Raw genomic sequence first — 19,731 nt, forward strand, 5'->3', positions numbered from 1 at the left:
ATAAAGACAGCTCTGTCTGTCTGTCTCTCTATATATAAATATATATCTCATGTTTTTGTTACTGGGCAACGCCGTCGCATGTATATTTGTGATTCCACTTCCCCAAACAGTAACTCTATACCCCAAACCACCCCCAACCCCCAACTTCGACCAGTCATTGCCAACGCCCGTGGGCAAAGCTTGATTTTTTGTTTGTTTGTTTGCTTTTTTCTCGCGAAACAGATCCGAGCCACTGATCTCTCGGCGGGTCGAACCCGTAGCACTTCCTCCGACCATATAGGAGAAAACGCCCCAAGTAGGGCGGCGCCGCTAGAGGAACTGCGCGCGCGCGCACACACACACACACCGACTGTCGACACCGTTGGATCCCTCGCGTTCCCGCTTCCTCGCTCAAGCACTTTGGGACTCGCAGCTACAGCTGCTCGGTGGCTGCCCGAGAGGCGAGCAAGCGAGCACGGCCGCCTGTTGAGCGAAAAAGCCGCGTCGCCCGAGTGCGGCCAGTAAAATCCTCGACCGAGGTTCGGTCTCTGCAGCGCACGTGGCGCTCATCTCCGACCGCTTTTGCCGGGCGGATAAGCGAGCACCGAGCGACTGGGAGAGAGGGCGACAAAAATGTAGGCCGCTTCATTCCTTGGTTCTAAACGTCAATGGCACGCCGTCGTTTTGCCATATCTCGGGGGCCACGGTAGCGCGGGCTTTGCGCTCTGTGTCTGTAGCAAATTGTAAATTGCGGGCCTAACACGGCGCGCGCCACACTGTGCCCAACATATGGAGGCGAAGGACCACTGCGTGAGCGTCCTCCGTGATTACGACCTGAGCTGCACGCCGTCGTTTTCGTGCTCCACGTGTGTGTGCCGAGAGAGTATACAGGGGGCGGGAAATAAAGAAAGTGCACTCGGGCCAGCTTTCTTGCTGCGTCTCGAAATACGCGCGCTTATAAGGTGTGGGCACGGCTGCAGAGCCGCGAAGCGTGCAATCACGGGTAATTAAGCGGACGTAATTACACATATAAATGTCACTGTCATGTACGCGACCGCGTCAGTGGGTCCTTTGGTGTCTCAGTCAATCCCTAAGCGCCGCGTTGTGCCTCGCTGTCGTTTTGCGTACGCTGTCGAAAAACACGCCTATCTTTGGTGTCGGTTGTCGCCGCGGGCGTGCGGTTCTATAGCCAGCGTGCAGCCGCAAGTGTGCGGAAGCGTGTGTGCGTGGCGACACTTGTATGGAACTTCACATCTTTGAGGTATGCTGGAGAATCAAAGACAACGGCTTTCACGTCACCTCTGTGCGAAGTTGTTGTACCAGGGTGTGATGCTTTCTGAAAGGGCAGTCAGGCATGCTGGTTCCACTGTTTATGATTTTTGTACTCACCAGTTCTTGCTTAAACAGCTGGGACCGAACTCGCAAAGTTACCCGTTCGTAAGTACTCTGCCATTGGCCAGCCACCTACGCTAGTAAGTCCAGCATTGGGATTGCCAGGAATTACTCCTTACCAGAGAGAGAGAGAGAAAGGCAAAGGAAAGACAGGGAGGTTAACCAGAGATTATCTCCGGTTGGCTACCCTGTACTGGGGGAGGGGCAAGGGGATGCGATAGGTGAGAGAGAGAAGGATTAAAAAAAAAGAAAAAAAAACTACACACACACGCACGTACACACAAACTGTTTCTGTGGGCACTGTCACGCAGCCCGCAAAGGTGTTCCTAGTGTTGTGCAGTGTCACCGTACAATCCTGCGTCACAATCTGTCAGAAAGTCCAGTGTCTTTTAAATACCGCAGCAGCGCCTTCATAGCCGATCGCGCTGATGTTCGCGTAGGCCAGTATCCAAGGATCTTGTTTTCTGTCAGTGGGCGCTTGTCCAGTTTGTCTAGGGTGGCTGAGAGGACTGCTCTTTGCGGGTTGAAACGAGAGCACTCACAAAGAAGGTGCGCGATTGTTTCGTTGCACCCGCAGAAGTCACAAAGTGGGTTGTCGGACATTCCGATAAGAAAGGAATACGCATTTGAAAATGCTACTCCAAGCCATAGACGAACTAGAAGGGTACAGTCGCGTCGTGGAAGCTCGGGCGGAATACGGAGTTGTAAATTAGGGTCCAGGGTGTGAAGTCGTGCACTTGTGAAATCGGATGAATTCCACTGAGCTAATGTCAGGTCGTTTGCCAGGACGGCAAGTTTTTTCGCTGCGTCGGCTCTCGAAAGAGGAATGGCAACGCAGCTGACGCCGTCATGGGCAGATCGGGCAGCTGCGTCTGCTCGATCATTGCCGTGTATGCCACAGTGACTAGGCAACCACTGATATATGATATCATGTCCTTCGTCAACTATGCGATGATGTACTTCTCTGATCTCTGCGACGAGCTGTTCATGTGATCCATGGCGCAGTGCTGAGAGTACACTCTGTAGGGCTGCCTTGGAATCACAGAAGACTGACCATGCATGGGGTGGTTCCTCCTGAATGAAATGAAGAGCCGCACGTAAGGCTACCAGTTCAGCAGCTGTCGTTGATGATACATGCGACGTTTTTAGCTGTATTTCGACGGATCTTGTTGGTATCACCACAGCAGCAGCTGAACTTGCAGATGTGACTGAACCATCGATGTAAACGTGTACGCGGCCACTGTGCACTGCATGTAAAAGTTCTAATGTGGCCTGCTTCAGGGCAAACGACGGCATGTTAGCCTTTTTAGTGATTCCTGGGATGGCGAGGCGTACTTCAGGTCTGTGCAGGCACCATAAAGGTGAGGATGGTCTTGCTGCAGGCATGTAGTTCAATGGCAATGAGGTGCGATTGGCAACAATCATACGACTGATAGTTGTGTGTGGCCTTTCTGCGGGTAGAGCGGCAAGGTGGTGAGAAGGTAGTCGGGCAACGTGGCGAATATGCGCTCTGAGAGCGTCGGTTACCAAGTACGTTGATATTGGGTGATCCCGAGCTATGACAATCGTTGCCGCTGTAGACGCACACCTCGGAAGACCGAGACACGTCCTTAGGGCTTGAGCTTGTAGTCCCTGGAGTAAACGCAGGTTTGTTTTGCAGGTGTTACCAAGCACAGGGAGGCTGTATCTTGCGAAACCGAGGAACAAGGCGTTATAAAGCTGCAGCATTGATCGCACCGATGTGCCCCATGACTTTCCGCCGAGAAATTTGAGGAGATGTATTATTGTCAGCAGCCTCTTCTTTAGGTACGAAACGTGCGGGCTCCATGATAGGTCGCGGTCGATAATTACCCCTAAAAAGCGGTGTTTACGTGCATTTGCAACTGCTTGTCCGTTGACACTTACAGAATAACGCTTCATTTCCTTCCGAGTGAAAGTAACAAGGCAGCATTTCTCTGAAGACAGCTCTAAGTTCTGTTTTCGCAAGTACAGTGATGTTAAGGTAGCTGCCTTTTGTAGCCGTGCTCGTACCTGCAGTCGTGTTACAGCAGACGCCCAAATGCAGATGTCGTCGGCATAGATTGATACTTGAACTGTGTTGGGCAAGCATCTGACTAGGCCAACGAGCACTAGGTTGAATAGCGTCGGGCTCAACGCTCCGCCTTGCGGTACTCCACGGAACGTTTGGTGTTGAGTCGTGGCGCCTTCCTCGGTCAGCACGAAGAAATGCCTGTCGGTCAAATAACTGCACAGCCACTGAAAAGTGCGGCCACCGATTCCTGCTTTAATCAGGGCCTCTATAATTGCATAATGTGCTATATTATCATAGGCGCCTTTTATGTCAAGGAATAATGCCGCAGTGAGTCGTTTCATCCGTTTTTGATGTTGAACATACGTGACCAAATCGATGACATTATCTATGGATGAGCGCCCACGCCGGAAGCCAGCCATAGCATCTGGGTACACGTTGTAACTTTCGAGGTACCATTCCAGGCGAGTCAGAATCATTCTTTCCATTATTTTCCCTATGCAACTGGCCAGAGCGATGGGGCGGTGCGATGACAAATCTAACGGTGATTTGCCAGGTTTGAGAAGCGGAACCAAGCGGCTGCATTTCCATTCACGTGGAGCCAAACCTTTGCGCCAAGACTCGTTGTAAAGGTTTAGCAGCATGAGTCGTGCTTTCTGCCTAAGATTGGCAAGCGCCGCATATGTAACGCCGTCCGGCCCAGGTGACGAAGAGCGCCTGCAAGTCGCTAGTGCCGCTTCAAGCTCCTCCACCGAAAACATTACATCCATGCGGGAATCCCGTGGCAATTCTAGCGTATATACGTTCTAGCGTAAGCGGTTTTCTTTTTTGTGGATACGCGGCCCGAAGCAGTTCTCGGACGCACTTCAGGCGAGTTTATTATTATTATTATTACATTTTAACACCAAAGTGCGTAGCATGTTAGATGCTAACTACTGGTAGACACCCCGAGTTCTTCGGTATGTACAACGCAGGTCGGCCTGAAAAAAAGGGCACTGCGGGAACGTACGAACTCGGAGGCGCAGCGTCGCTTTGCCGCTGGTATGACTAAAGGAAAATGCATACATACATACATACATACATACATACATACATACATACATACATACATACATACATACATACATACATACATACATACATACATGCATGCATGCATACATGCATGCATACATACATACATACATACATACATACATACATACATACATACATACATACATACATACATACATACATACATACATACATACATACATACATACATACATACATGCTGGCGGGCTGGCTGGCAGGCTGGCAGGCAGACACTCACACAGACATTTTATTCCAATAAAATACAAAGCAGTATTCATGCCCACTTCATGCCCCACGACACATTCATGCCCCACGACACTGCCCACAAGCTTGTGGGCAGTGTCGTTCTATACTCCCTGCAGCGCGCAAACACGACTCCTATCTCGCATTTGGAAATTCGTTCTCGTCCCGCCTAGCATTGCTGCTGTTTTATCTTTCTGATTACAAAAAAAAAAAATTCGCTGAGGCTTAGCTTGGTTAAGCCTAGACAGATGCGAAGCATATTGGTGGCTAAAGTTGGTAAGGCATGGCTGTTCTCGGTTATACTTGGTCTTTGTCGGCTAATCTCGGTAAGGCATGGCTGTTCTCGGTTATACTTGGTCTTTCTCGGCTAATCTCGGTAAGGCATGGCTGTTCTCGGTTATACTTGGTCTTTCTCGGCTAATCTCGGTAAGGCATGGTTATGCTCGGTTATACTTGGTGTTCTCGACTAATCTCGGTAAGGCATGGGTAGAACGTTGTCGCCGAGCCGCATACTGAGCACGTTGCTTGGCCAGACGTTCTTCCCGCTCTTCATCAGTCTCTGTAGCCCGCCGCAACCTTCGCTTCTCATTCCAACGAGCAGCTCTGTCTCCAGAAGGCATCTCACCTAGTGAGTGTCTAGCAGAGGCAAGCGCAGCTGCTTATATACCGCCGCGACACCGCGAGCGACGGCGCGAGTTGGAGCCCCGTTTCTCCTCTGTCGTGACGTCACGGTGTCACGTGGTCAGCCTTGAAGGCGACGCCGCGAGCGACGGCGCGAGTTGGAGCCCCGTTTCTCCTCTGTCGTGACGTCACGGTGTCACGTGGTCAGCCTTGAAGGCGACGCCGCGAGCGACGGCGCGAGTTGGAGCCCCGTTTCTCCTCTGTCGTGACGTCACGGTGTCACGTGGTATGGCATGGGGTCACTAAAGGTCATTGAAGGCGACACCGCCGCGCCTGAGGAGCTGGGTTGAGCTCTAGTAATATGCTTCGCATAAAACACGTGTCATCAAGTTCAAGACAGAACGTCGAACCGCTGGAGTGCACTGCATTAACAGAGCGTATACAACGACGCACACCCTTCACGACAAGCTGTACAAAATGGCTGCACTGCAGAATGAATTATACGATGTTTCTGAGCCTCCGTGTGCTCCAGATAAACACGCAGCTGTGGGATCGTACGCAGCTGTCAGACGAGGCGCCTTATTCACAAGAAGCTTTGAGGCTAGAGTTATTCGTAAGATAAAATTACAGCCGCCCTTAATGCTGGGCATTTTATTAGTCAAGACGGCTGCGACCAATCGCAAAGATCACTTACGAGTGCCTTGTGAATTTAACTGAGCATAATTTATGAAGCCGTTCCCAATGTCCGTAAGTACTTCATTATTATTATTATTATTATTATTATTATTATTATTATTATTATTATTATTATTATTATTATTATTATTATTATAGAAACCGTCTATAAACAAATAACAGAGGCAGGCAGTATAAAGTGCCTTATTCTCTATAGTATCGTATGCAACTTTTTATTACTTTACATATAAGAGAAATCTCACTGTAAAGGCATATGGCGATACCATATCGACAATTAGGCGCCGCGCAGCAAAACCGAAAGTGAACTGCAGAAGGTTGACGCATTTTAGGCATCCACTTCTGTTCGATTATAAAAACATAATACTGTGCAACTGTAGAAGACTTTATAACTTTATTGTCACTGATTGTACGTTTCACCAGTATTTTAATGAGTAGCGTAATAATGCGGTATCATTTTCATACACTTGTGTTTAGCCGCCGCGAGATGTCGTCGCACTGATACAGCACGTAAGAAGTTCATTTCACTGCCAAGTTCTTTCCAGACCACATTTCAGCCTCGCGTTTACGACCTGAGTGAATCCATGGACCTTTATATGTGGTACTTGTCCATACGTCGGCCGTGAACTTATATTGCACGAGAGGAGGTGTACCTCACACAATGAGGTTCATCCCATTTACGACTGCGAATAGTCTGGTTGGCAGAATTAGGAATTGGGTTCGTCTCGTCTTTCTTTTGGAAAGACAAGACGCAGACAAAGGAAGTTGGCGCCGTGTGCCTGTGTCTTTCGTGTGCCTTCTTGCGTCCTCGTCTATACGCGCTGCAATAGTATACTCCAAGATGCCTTACCAACGAGCCCGCACTGCAGCACTGGCTGATTTCTTTTCGACTTTCTGTGGCCGTGATTCTCACAGTGTCGTGGTGGTACATTCTACTCTTGTCATTAGCTCTCGGCAGCTAATCACGGAGGCCGTGGGATTCACTTCGAGGAGGCGGTGCTCGTCAATGCTAAATTGCAATTAATCATCGTAGAGGCTGCAGATGCACTCACTTCTAAGCGCGGGTTGCAGACAAATAAATAGCCAGACGAGCTTACGTCCCCCGTTTACGATAAACCTGGAGCAGTTAGTTAATAATTTCCGAAGTGAAAAAAGAAGAAGCAATTACACGTTGAATTTCGTGTAATGCGAGTTGGCGAAAATAAACACCAATAGAGGCCAATATTTTTGTTTTCCTTTTTTACAAAATATAAACTCCGAGAAACATGCTCCGAATTTCACCACGAGCCGGAAACACACCCTGTGGCATATAATCCGTTGAGGTTACGCGCAACGGCGCGTCACCGGGTGCCCGACCCAACTGCCAGCACGCGCTTTCGTCCCTCAGGCGAGACATCCGCACGTCGCGTACACAGTTTGACGGAAACCAGCCCGGCGCCGTCGAGAGCACGCAGCGAGTCGATCGCAGCGTTTCTCAGCACCTTTTTCGACAGAGCGGCAAACCACAGCCGCACGTCAACCGTGCACGCGGTCAGGCCGCAGAGTACATACAGTGCGGAGCTAACAAGGGCACTGTCAACGCGTATACGGCGCGAAACCCGGTTTTATAGCACGCGGAAGAACTGGCCAGTGCCAGCACGACAGCTCTGTGTGCAGTTGACAACCGCTCCGTGCGTTCCCCATCGCCGCGGAGTGAGAATGCCTCGTCGCGAGTCCTTTTTCCCGACGGCTTCAATTGTCCGGAGAAACGGTCACACTCAATTTCTCTGCCGCCCACGCAGCGCGGGCAACACTCGCCGCGAAGCCGGTCGCTCTGACACGTCGTCGCTTTCTTACTTCGAAGGGACTCTGTTTTCTTTTCGTTGTTTTTCTTTTTTTGGGGGCTGTTGCGTTTTTGTTTTGATTTCGGTCAGAACTTTTCTATACAAAAGGAGAGGCGCGCGCCTTCTCGTCACGTGTCATCGTCCTTTGTGTGGCGCATGTCCGAACTGCAATCAGTGCGGGGAAAGTGGGAATTTTGCACGTCGCCGACTGTGCAATTCGACGGGGTTTCTCTTTCTTTCTTCCTTCCTTTCTTTCTCTCTCTCTATGTCTCCTTTCAGTTCCTTTGACTCGTCCGTAATCCTGACCAGTAATAATACTAGACCAAATATTCGGCAGGGTGGTAGTTTGCTCCGGGTCGCCGTCCTTTCTCGCGACTCGGCAGACCGCGTTGAAGCGACGAGCTTGTAAGCAGGTTCTTTTTTTTTTTTTTTTCAGCGGCAACACCGGCCGACGGAGCGCAAAGTTGCATGCCCCCCCCCCCCACCCCTTCTTTTTTTGCTTCACGTGCTTTGTTTGTGGTCCAAGCGGTGCTTCGCCTACGTTATCACAATTGGATCGACCGGTCCACAGCGGCGCTTGATTAAGAAGGAATGCATAATCGAGCGAGACGAATCGTTACACTATATACAGGCCCCAAAGGTGTTCAAACTCGTTCGAGCTCACAAGCGTTTCAGCCACAACCGTTTCGAATTATGAAAAATGGGAGATTGGAAACAAACTGTGATAATTATTGCTGCCCAAATTTAAAGCTGTTACGGACGACTATGATATTTTTTTCTTCTTTAATATGTGCTTGGGGAGATATCTTAAGCGGCCCCGGCTCCTCCTGCAGGCAAAGTTCCTTAGATTTCTCTTGTCCAAAACATCCTTGATATCTACAAACAAGTTCCGACATATTTCTTAGAAGAGGTGTTTCCGAACATAGTTACTTTTTTTTTCTTCGTAAATAATTTCTGTTTAGTTGCGTGACATACGTTGGTTTCGGTTCACTTTAGTGGTACGCTTCGCTGTATCGTAAGCTATTCTGACTATAGGCTTTGAGTCAGTCCTCACGCTTCAGTAAATGTCTTCTCCCCCGTACATTTCTTAAGATACATAGAAGCCTGCCGGACGGATAAAAGAATTGGATTGAATTCTGGGTTTTTACGTACCGAGACCACGATTTGATTTGACCACCATGGGGATATTTAACGTACCCCCGATGCGCGCGGGACACGGCCGTTATTGCATTTCGCTCCCACTGAAGTGCGGCCGCAGCTGCCGGGATTCGATCCCGCGACCTCGCGCTTTGCAGCGCCATAGCCGCTAACTCACCGTGGTGGGTTGTATAAAAGAAGCGCGCGAGAACACAGCGCACACGAAACCATCATCTCGGGTCGCCTACTCGTTGCACCCACCGCAGATTACCGCCGAGAGAGGCTGGTGCAGCCACGTCATGGGCAGCCGCGGCTCAAGTATAGAAGAGGAGATGCCAGAAACCTGCACCCCCCCCCCCCGTTTTCGCGCGCGAGAAGACAGCGTGCATCTTCCCTTGTACACGTGATATCAAGCCAATATCCTTGTCGGCTCACCCTCGCACGCTTTTCCTTGAACCTACAGCATAGGGCATGCGACCGCGAGCTTGCCGCACTTGGACTTTATACGGAACATCACGGCTACGCCGACGGCGGAAATTCTTCTGGAGTGTCCGTATAATTGATGTCGCAATAAAAACGGTACGGTTCTGCGGTGGTCCGCTCGAAGTGAAGAAAATGCAGAGCACTATCACTTTTCACCGAAAGAACTTGGTGAATAGATTTGGGTTAGTGGATTGTAATATAGTTCTTTGTCGTAAAAAAATCCGGCTGTAAGGAAGCAGCACACACTCGCAACTTGCCGAGCAACATGCGCACAATAGCCCTGAAGGTGTACGCGCAACCATGTACGTCACAGCGCTCACCTGCCAATTCACGTACGTATATCTGCACTTCACGTGGTAACTCCTTCCATCAGAAGCATGCGCGGCTTTCCTTTCTTTTTGTCTTCCCTTCTTTTCTTTACTTTTTTCCTGTTTTTTATTTTATTTTTATTTATTTATTTTCACCTTAGCCGCACACCAATTGCGCAGGGCTTTTTTTCTGAACCTTAGTCTCCGCGCAAGAAGTGAAACCGTGTGTTACGTTAGAAAATTGCTTAGGCACATTTCCCTCTCGAATTTTCTGCGTGCTCACTGAAGTGAAGCTATTCAGCTACTGATCTGTTTGTTGTGGTTGCATTGTTTCCGCTACGTACGTGCTGCACGCGCGGAGACGCAGAGACCTGGGAAATAAACAACACTTCACGTTTCAACAAAAATACGAGGCTATCACGGCTCATTAGCGCACGGAGTCCTCACCTTCAACGCAGTAATTCTTCGCTCTGTTCTCCAGACGAGCCCTTAGTCTAACAAGCCTGCCCATGGCCGCGCTAAAATTCACAGTACGCACGCAAGTTTGGGGCATGAGGCGCGTTTCTTACATTGCACCACATTGGTGCCCATTTGGCTACCAACGACCCGTGCCCGTTTCGATATCTGCGGTCACAGGCACATTGAGGCCCCGATGTAGATAAACGGCCCCACAGTGTCTGTCGGTATCAGCGCCCGAGTGAGCATTAGGTGGTCATTCCTCGTCGCTGCAGCAGGCGCGTGTACCTCCTTTGGACGCCCGACTGCGCACTGGTAAACGGTACTGCCGAGGTACCCGGCACACAACGCCCACAAAGCGTGGCGGAAAGAAGCGACCGCTCCAAGAGGGGCAAAGCGGAGAGACCGATCGTCTGAACACATAATCCGGCCAACTTGCGAAAAAAGCGAGTCGCCCGCTCTCGGCCCTTCCCAACGGGCTCGGGGAGCTGCTTCTCGCGCTTCATTTGCATTTGTCCATACCAAAGCAGCGCTCGACTAGGCGATACAGCGTTGCAGAAAAAATCTTTCTTTCTTTCTTTCTTTCTTTCTTTCTTTCTTTCTTTCTTTCTTGCCTTTTTTGCCCGCACCAGCAGCGGGGAGAGAGAGAGGGAGAGAGAGATCAGGTCACTTAATGGCGGCCTCGCTAAATAAAATGTAGGCGGAGCCGACTGGTGAAGGCGGAGGTGTGGGTGGGGCACCGATTAAAACGAGTTCGGTATAGTGTCGGTGTGTGCAGCAACGGCGCTCTGTGGCCAGTCGAACAGACGCACGCGCGCGCTCAGAGCGAGTCGTGCACACAGAAGGCGTGTTCTTCCTTTTCTGCTTTGACAAATGCTGCCTTATGATGAATGTTTTCGGCTTGATAAATGTTTCAACACTGGACGACTTCGCGTGACCTCGAATATCGTACGTGCCGCCGGGTCCTCAGTGGAGCTCGCAGCCGATGCAAGCAGACGCCGCAACAATACGCGCGGAGCAACATCTGCGGCAGGGCCAAACTTTCCTCGTTTGAGGAAGCGGCTTGTATGCACCGACTTGGGGCGACGCCTCCGCGTAACGGAGCGGTGCGGTTCCTATAAACAAACGTAACTGTTTGGTCTGCTGCAAACAGAATTTAAAGCGCCCGGCCAGCGAGGACACAAGAGGGGCCACGCAGCTGAAGTCTACTTGTATACACTTGCAGACAAGGATTTTCACAACGCTGAGCCAGCACCATCGTGCGCTATCACATTAATCTGTGCGGTCGAAAAGAAAAGACGAAGTGTAAGCCGTTCGAAATAGCTCCAGTTGCTCACGTTTCGTCATAGGACGGCTGCGTTTGTTTCAGCAACGCAGGAAGTCGGGTCTCTTCTGCTTTGCTCACAGAAAGCCCTGATAGATGCGATTACTGGAGCCGATAATTTCATTCCAAAGTGTTCGTGTGCAAGGTTTAACTCAGCAACTTTTATCGACATTGTTGTCCCCAACAAGCAAGTCGTTACTTGCGGCTGTATTATTTCGTCAAGGGCAAACCTCACCGGGTAGCGTTGTCGACCAACATTTCTCATATATGCATGCCACTGTGACGTAGCCAACCGGGCTCAGTCCTGGTTAACCTCCCTACCTTTCATTTATCATTTGCTCTCTCTCTCTCTTTGAGGTTTGAAGAAATACAAGTGCCTAAATGACCTCGTGCTAATGTTACCGTATACATAGCCGCAAGCCAGCAGGGAAAGGAAGGAAAAGGATATGTGCGAGTTATTGGCTTCTTCTTTTCGTATAAGAGTACCATCTCTCTAATGACAGGCGGTTGCGCCGAGCTCTGGCTCCCACATATTGGCTCCGGTAAATACTGGGCCGGTATACGCGTAATGCACCTCCTATAGAGGCGCCACTGATAGCCACCTAGCGGGTGCTTCCAAGAGTAAGCTCGGGAGCAGTAGCAGACGACAACCCTTTGCAGCGCTGGATGGCTGAAGTTCGCGGCTGCCATTTTTCCTTTGTTCGGGCGCCAGACTGCTTCTTCTGCAGTGACAGCTGTAGGGAAGACGCTGGCCTCCGTGGTAGCGTGTTACCGGTGGTAGCGGGTTAGCGCGTTACACGATGTTACCGGTGTTTGGGACAACCCAGTCCACATACGTGCCAGGTGCGTCCTGCAGATAAACGCGATGAATCCCATTTATATGAAGTGCAGTTCATGTTAACTAGCCGCTAAATTTTGTTGAATAATGCAATGTCTCGATCGTTTTTTTTTTAATTCTACCCTTGCCGTAATGCTGCTTCTGTACCTCAATAACAAGCAACCGTCATTAGTGCAGACTTATATCTCAAACAAATCCGCAGGGTGCGATGTCTGCACATGCCGTTGTGACCTTTCTGCCAATGAATACATCTGACATCGCCGAATAAGTGCAGTCAAAGTCGCCTCAAGAAGAGTAAGTGCGATTTTTTTTTTTTTTATGGGAACGCATACACTAGTCAACGAAGTCACCAAACGCACGGGTTAGCGCTGTACCGCCGATGCAATTCTGCTGTATACGCCGATGAACGGCCGTTCCCGCTGCAGTTTTTGCAGTTTTAATTTCCCCAAGTGAACTGCTTGGAAACGTACAAAGCTAAAGTCTGACCAACTCTTCAGTACTTTTTTATAATGTTACTAGAGAGAGATGCTACATGATATATTTAAAGGCAGAGCAGCGCCAGTCAAAGTAGATGAGCGCTGGCAGCAAGGCCGGGTTTAGTCCTCTGCGGCGTTAGCATAACAAGAACGAATTCAGTTAAGTACAAAATTCACATGCAAAAAGGGACTACGTTGTGAAATAAACAAATCACTCGGCGTGGTAAGTCTGCTCAGACAGCATGCATCGAAGTGTGACGACTTTCCAAACGTGATGCGAACCTTTTAACGAAAATGGAACAAAAATATCATATGCAGCAACTATTAACAATTCTCGCCCTGAACTACCTACTTCCTAAACACATTTCCCAAAAAACCACAATATCTAACATGCCATCAGGCGAAACGAATAAAACTGTCAAAGAAGCACTTGCATGGTATCATTCCGATAAGAGACAGCGTGATTTAGACCCTTTATAAACGAGGCAGGATGAAAACCTCGCACCTCAAAAAAAAAAAAAAAATCAACCGTTATGCATGAAGCAACTAGCAACAGTTCAACATGCGCGAAGCCACGCATAAAATAGGTGCAAAAGCATGAAGTGCGCGACAGTTGGTGCGAAGATTTACCGGGCCGCATAAGACCAACAATTTTCTTTCCAAGGCAATGACAGGGTTGTATTTGAAGAAAAACAGAGCATGAAAGAGAACCAGATGGAAAAGGAGCTGGTGCTAACAAATTTCAACTGGAAGAAAGCCGAAGAGAAAATGCCTTTGAACGGCATGCTGCACTGCAGACGAACTTCGTCGCTTTCCCGTCAAAATTTGATCGAGTGGAAAAAACACCGACACGGCAAAGCAAAGGATGATCACAACAAGAAATTTCCCGCTGAACAGCGGCGATCCATTGCTACCGTATATCTCCCGCTGATGAGGCTTCGCGGGGAATGATTAGAACCGTATCGCCGGCACGTTTTTGCCGGTATATGAGCACCCCACCGTGAAACAATTCTTCTTCGACATACCTTGAAGCCTTGGCCACACCCCACATGCGAAGAGGGTTGTTTATTTTGCTATGAAAAGGTGAATAAGACAGAAAAGCACGATCAACGACGCAGCAAACTACGGCGCGCGGCTGGCTCCTTTCCCGAGTGTTCTGCACAAGACCGCCACCAGTGGCGCGCCATAGACTTTTTTTCCCGATATAATTCCCATTTACTGACCACTTCATCCTGTGGCAACTGCGCCTTCTTTGCCTGCCTGTGCTCTCGGGATGCTTTCTGTTGTTCGGCGATCACTTCTCGTATCTCCCTGTTCCACCAGTAGTGCGTCCATCGGCGCGCACTACTGGTAAAACAGGGAGATACGAGAAGCGATGGCCGAACGACAGAAAGCCTCCCGAGAGCACAGGCAGGCAAAGAAGGCGCAGTTGCCACAGGATGAAGTGGTCAGTAAATGGGAATTATACCGGGAGAAAAAGTCTATGTTTCAAATGCTGGTGCAAGCAAAAATAAAAGGTGAAAGTGAACGTTGGTTGTAGGAAATACGTGAGAAAATAAAGGCCGCACCTAGAAGATTTTGAAACCACATAAAATTATTAGGCAGGAAGTCAACAACAATAGAGCAACATATCCTAGACGAATATGGAAACAAACTGGAAGGGGAAGCGGCATTAAATTACATCAGAAAAATAACAGACGTATCTTTCCAAGGCAATGACAGGGTTGTATTTGAAGAAAACAGAGCATGAAAGAGAACCAGATGGAAAAGGAGCAGGTGCTAACAAATTTCAACTGGAAGAAAGCCGAAGAGAAAATTCCTAAGCGCACAACCACATGGCTAGACGAGGTTCCCGTTAGGCTGATTAATGAACTAGGACCAAAAAGTAAGGAAGCCCTGGTGAAAGCAGTGGAAAAAACTTCAAAAGATCGAAGAATGCCAGACAGTTGGCGACAAAGTAGAATGAATTTAATTTCTAAAGGGGGGAGAATGAATGAATAGAATTTATTGATAGGAAAGACAGAGAGGTCGACCTGAGCTAGTGCGCTCTAGTCTGCTACTCTGCACTGGGGAAGAGGGAAGGGGAGTGAAAGTATTGGAATGGATGATGATGATAAGAGAAGTGGTGAGTGCTTATGTACATGAGACAGTTGCCTCGCTAGAGCCGCTCGTCGAGCTTGGTGTCCTGCAGAAACTCCAACAATACTTTTGTTGCACGCATTGAAATTGCAGTGTCAGGCCATGGGCCGAGGATAGCTTCCTCCGACAGTAGTTGCCTGCCAACGCTGGCTAAGAAACTGTCTATCGTCCTTCGCTCCAGCATATATGCTGGGCAGTCGCACAGTACGTGTTGCAGTGTTTCGGGCATCTGGCAATGTACACAATCAGGGCTGTTCGATTGGCCGATGAGGTGTGCGTAGCGACGGGTGAAGGCAACGCCGAGCCGAATCCTGTGTAGCAATGATGTTTTGCTCCGTGTAAGCTTCGGGGGCAAACAGAATTTACCGTCTGGGTCAATCATATGTAGACGTCTGTGAATGTTATCAGAGTGGGCTCTGTAAGCCTTTGTAAGGTCCTGCATGAGTGCCTTGATCATGGAGTTGGTGTCAGGTCGCGAGTAGGCAATCCGTACTTCATCAGAGGAAGAGGAGGCCGATCTTGCCTCACTGTCAGCGAGTTCATTACCAAAAACACCACAATGGCTAGGCACCCATTGAAAGGTGATCACGTGGCCTCTTAACTCGGCACTGTGATAAAGTTCGACGATTTCCAGCACGAGCAGATAGTATGGTCCTTTGTTTAAAAAGTATTTTAGCGCCTGTAGCGCTGATTTGGCATCGCACAATATTGTCCATTTATGGGGTGTCTGCGTTCTCATAAAACGGACAGCCTCCCGTATTCCCGCAAGTTCCGCAGCCGTAGATGTCGATTTGTGGTCTAATCGAAATCGTTGAGTAATTCCAAGTTGTGGGATGACAAATGCGGCCGTTGTGGCAGATGGCGTGACCGAACCATCGGTATATACTTGTACAGTCCCACTATATAAAGTAAATATATGGGACAGGGTGAGCTGCTTCAAGCCAATGGAGGAAACGTGAGATTTCTTCCTAATTCCGGGTATCTGAAGCCTCACTAGTGGTCTTGGCAATGTCCATGGAGGTGTCGCGGGGATGTCGGTTGCCTGGAATCTTGCAGGTACAATGCTTGCGTGACATGCAATAGCTTTAGAAAAAGCACAGTCAAGGTTGATGCTTGGGAGCGTTGACAGTGGATGGTGTGAGTGTCTGGTTAGCAGGCGAAGATAGGTTCGCACAGGTTCACAAGACCTGTATATGTCGATAGGACAAGCCCGTGCTTCCGCTATTGTGCCCTTAGTTGACGTGCAGCGTGGCAAGCCAAGACATATCCGTAGTGCTTGAGCCTGAAGGCTCTCCAGCGTGCGTATACAAGATGACCCCATGTTAGATAACACAGGCATGCTGTAGCGTATGTAGCCCACAAAAAGTGCCTGGTACACTTGGAGCAAACTTCGCTCAGAGGGGCCCCATCTCAGTCCTGATATTACACGAAGAACGTGTATGAAGTTAGTCAGTTTAGCCTTAAGCGCAGTAACATGTTTGGTCCAAGAAAGACTGCGGTCTATTATCACGCCAAGAAATCTGTGGTGGGTGACTAAAGGAAGCGCCGTTCCGTCGACAAAGATTGGATAATTTGACATCAATTTGCGCGTAAATGCCATGACTGCACACTTAGTTGCTGAGAGTTGCAGGCCTCTACGGCGCAAGTACTTCGCCGTTATGGTAACCGCACGTTGAAGCCTTGCACGCACTTGTGGACGTGTGACCCCGGATGACCAAATACAGATATCATCCGCGTACGTACTGATACATAAGTACCATTACATAAGTAATATACAGGTCAGCAATGCAGGCAATCAAATTAAAGCTGCAAGCATGGGCAGAGAATAATGACATTTTGGGAGAACTTCAGAATTGCTTCAGAATAGGTAGGCGTTTGGGTGATAACTTATTTGTTCTTACTCAGTGTGCTGAAATATCAAGAGTAGAAAGCAGACTGTTATGTGTGGCCTTTTTAGACATTACAGGAGCGTATGACAACGTAGACCGCCACATATTGTGGTATATTCTGGAAGGGAAAGGCTTAGGTGACGATTGTCTGCAGCTTTTGAGAGAAATTTACCTAGAAAATACCGTTTGCGTTGAATGGGAAGAGATGAGGAGCGAGGAGAAAGTCGATATCAACAAGGGACTGAGGCAGGGGTGCCCTTTATCCCCACTGCTGTTTATGATCTACATGGTGAGGATCAGAGGGCGCTAGAAGGTAGTAATATCGGGTTTGATCTCTTATACAAACAGGCGGGTACAGTAGTGGAGCAGCAGCTTCCAGGTTCATTTTATGCAGACGACATCGTGTTGCTAGCTAACAAGCAAAATGATTTGCAACGTCTGGCTAATATCTGTGGACAGGAAGGGTGGACAGGAAGGACAGGAAGGTTTGAAATTTAGGGTTAGAAAATCAGGTGTTATGGTATTCAACGAAAACAGTGAACAGACAGTGGCAATACAGGGCCAGGAAATACCTCGGGTAAAATAATATAAATATCTTGGTATATGGTTACACGAAGGCAATAGATATATGGAAACACAGGAAAAAACAATAACAGTAAAGGGGAAGCGAAATGCAGCGATAGTGAAGCACAGAGCGCTACGGGGATACAATAGGTACGAGGTGCTCCGGGGTGTGTGGAAAGGTGTAATGGTTCCGGGACTTACTTTGGGAAATGCGGTTGTTTCCTTGAAATCAGGGGTACAATCAGGACTGGATGGCAACCAAAGGTCAGTGGGACGCCTCGCATTAGGCGCTCACGGGTAGACTACAAATGAAGCTGTGCAAGGTGATGTGGGCTGGACAAGTTTTGAAGTGAGGGAAGCTCACAGTAAAATTGATTATGAAGAATGACTGAGGAATATGAAAGAAAGTAAATGGGCTGGGAGAGTGTTGAGGTATCTGTACATGAAAAAGAAAGATTGATTCACAATGGAGGAAAAGAACTACGAAGCTTACCAGCAAGTATGCGGCCTGTAGGGTGAGCAACACAGCAACAAAGAACGTCAAGCAGAAAGTCAGAGAGGCTGAAATAATCTCATGGGTGGCGGCAATGGGAAAGAAACCTGCCATGAGTAACTACTTAAGAGGAAAAAACGAAATTAAAAAGAAATAAATTTATGCTAACTCAAAGGGAATATCATTACTTTTCGAAGCGAGATCAGGATGCCTTAAAACACGCACCTATAAAAGAAGAAGAAGCATGTGCTTGCTGCGGTATAGGGAAACGATGGCACATGTTTTATTAGAATGTGAAGATGTCTGCCCAGCGGTCGATTTAGGCACCACTGGCCTCTTTGAAGCTCTTGGGTTCAGCGAGAGAAGGGGGAAACCGAACATGTCCGCAATAGAGATTAGTAAGAGGCGATTGGAAGATCGGTGGAAGTAGGGAAACAAAGTTCGAAATAGGGGTTCAGAAAGTTTGGTGATGAGAATTCATTGTGCGTTTTTTTTTTTCTTCTTTAACCTAGGTTGCACATTAGGCAGTATAATAGCAAGAGCTTGGTGGCGCAACCCACCACCCAGTTCCAAAGGGGACGTTCATAACATCCATCCATCCATCCATCCGTCCGTCCGTCCGTCCGTCCGTCCGTCCGTCCGTCCATCCATCCATCCATCCATCCATCCATCCATCCATCCATCCAACCATCCATCCATCCATCCATCCATCCATCCATCCATCCATCCATCCATCCATCCATCCATCCACTACGCGCATAATGTAAGGATTCATTTCGCTCGGTCCTATTTGTTTCCTATCATCCACCGCTCACGGCCGGCTGACCATAATTTAACTCAAACCAAGGTGTCGCGGTAGCGATACTTTTTGTTGTTGTTGTTTTTTTTTATCTAAGACAGAGTTCCCGGAAAAATACTATGGCCGCAAATCTAGCAGACACTCGCTCGCGCTTGTAAATGTTACTTTTGCATAGTCTCCACTAACGTCCAGCCCCTTTCACTGAAACTCACTTTGAGGCTCAGAGTCGCGTGTTAGAAATGAGTGAACTTGTTAACGAGCATGCCGACCGATCAGTGGTTAAAGTATGTCCCGTTTTAATGTTCGAAGCTGAACGTTTCGTCACGAGGCGCAACGTAAGCGAGTGACGAACAATATTACGTATTTTCGTTAAGCTGTTGCAAAACTTCAAAACGTGGCTGTTTTTTGCTCGCAGATATGAATAAACAAATCAAGCGCAACTGGCACATTCATGAGGGATTATGTAGAATTTAATGTAATGAAGTCGCACCAAAAAGCGTTACTGAAGCAAAAACATGACAAGCTGTAGCTTCAAAGTCATTGGCAATAAATAAAGACGGGCGAATGACAGAAATTCTCTTTTGCACAGCGGCTGAAAACATGCACCACTGTGTCATGGGAAAACAATTTCTAGCGCTACCTTGTGGCAGGCGCACTGTGCGGCAGTACTCGTAGCATTTCGACAAGGCGTAACGAGCTCGGAAGGATGGATATGCGACATTTGCATGCCTTCTGAAGCTTTGGCCAAATTTGTGTGCCCTTCACTTGCTCATTGTCGACGACAGCTGCTGAAACTGCGGCTTGCTGCACCGTGCCCCCTGTTCCACGCACATGCCATCGTAAACAGAGGCAGCAGAGGCTAGCTGAATCAAGGAATGGAGGGGTCATCACATGATCGAATATGGCGGTGCCCGTGGGAACGCGGTGAAAAGCGTCGATTGATTGCGTACGACGCATATATATATATA

General features: G+C 48.6%; 1 protein-coding gene across 1 annotated transcript in view; it reads left to right on the forward strand.

Annotated features, from left to right (window-relative positions):
- ko (Stork-head domain-containing protein knockout) overlaps positions 1-19,731 on the forward strand; it is a 447,377-nt gene that overhangs the window by 423,751 nt on the left and 3,895 nt on the right. The window lies entirely within an intron of this gene.

The sequence above is a fragment of the Dermacentor variabilis genome, chromosome 1 (assembly GCF_050947875.1).
Source record: "Dermacentor variabilis isolate Ectoservices chromosome 1, ASM5094787v1, whole genome shotgun sequence".
In the NCBI taxonomy this organism is placed as follows: domain Eukaryota; kingdom Metazoa; phylum Arthropoda; class Arachnida; order Ixodida; family Ixodidae; genus Dermacentor; species Dermacentor variabilis.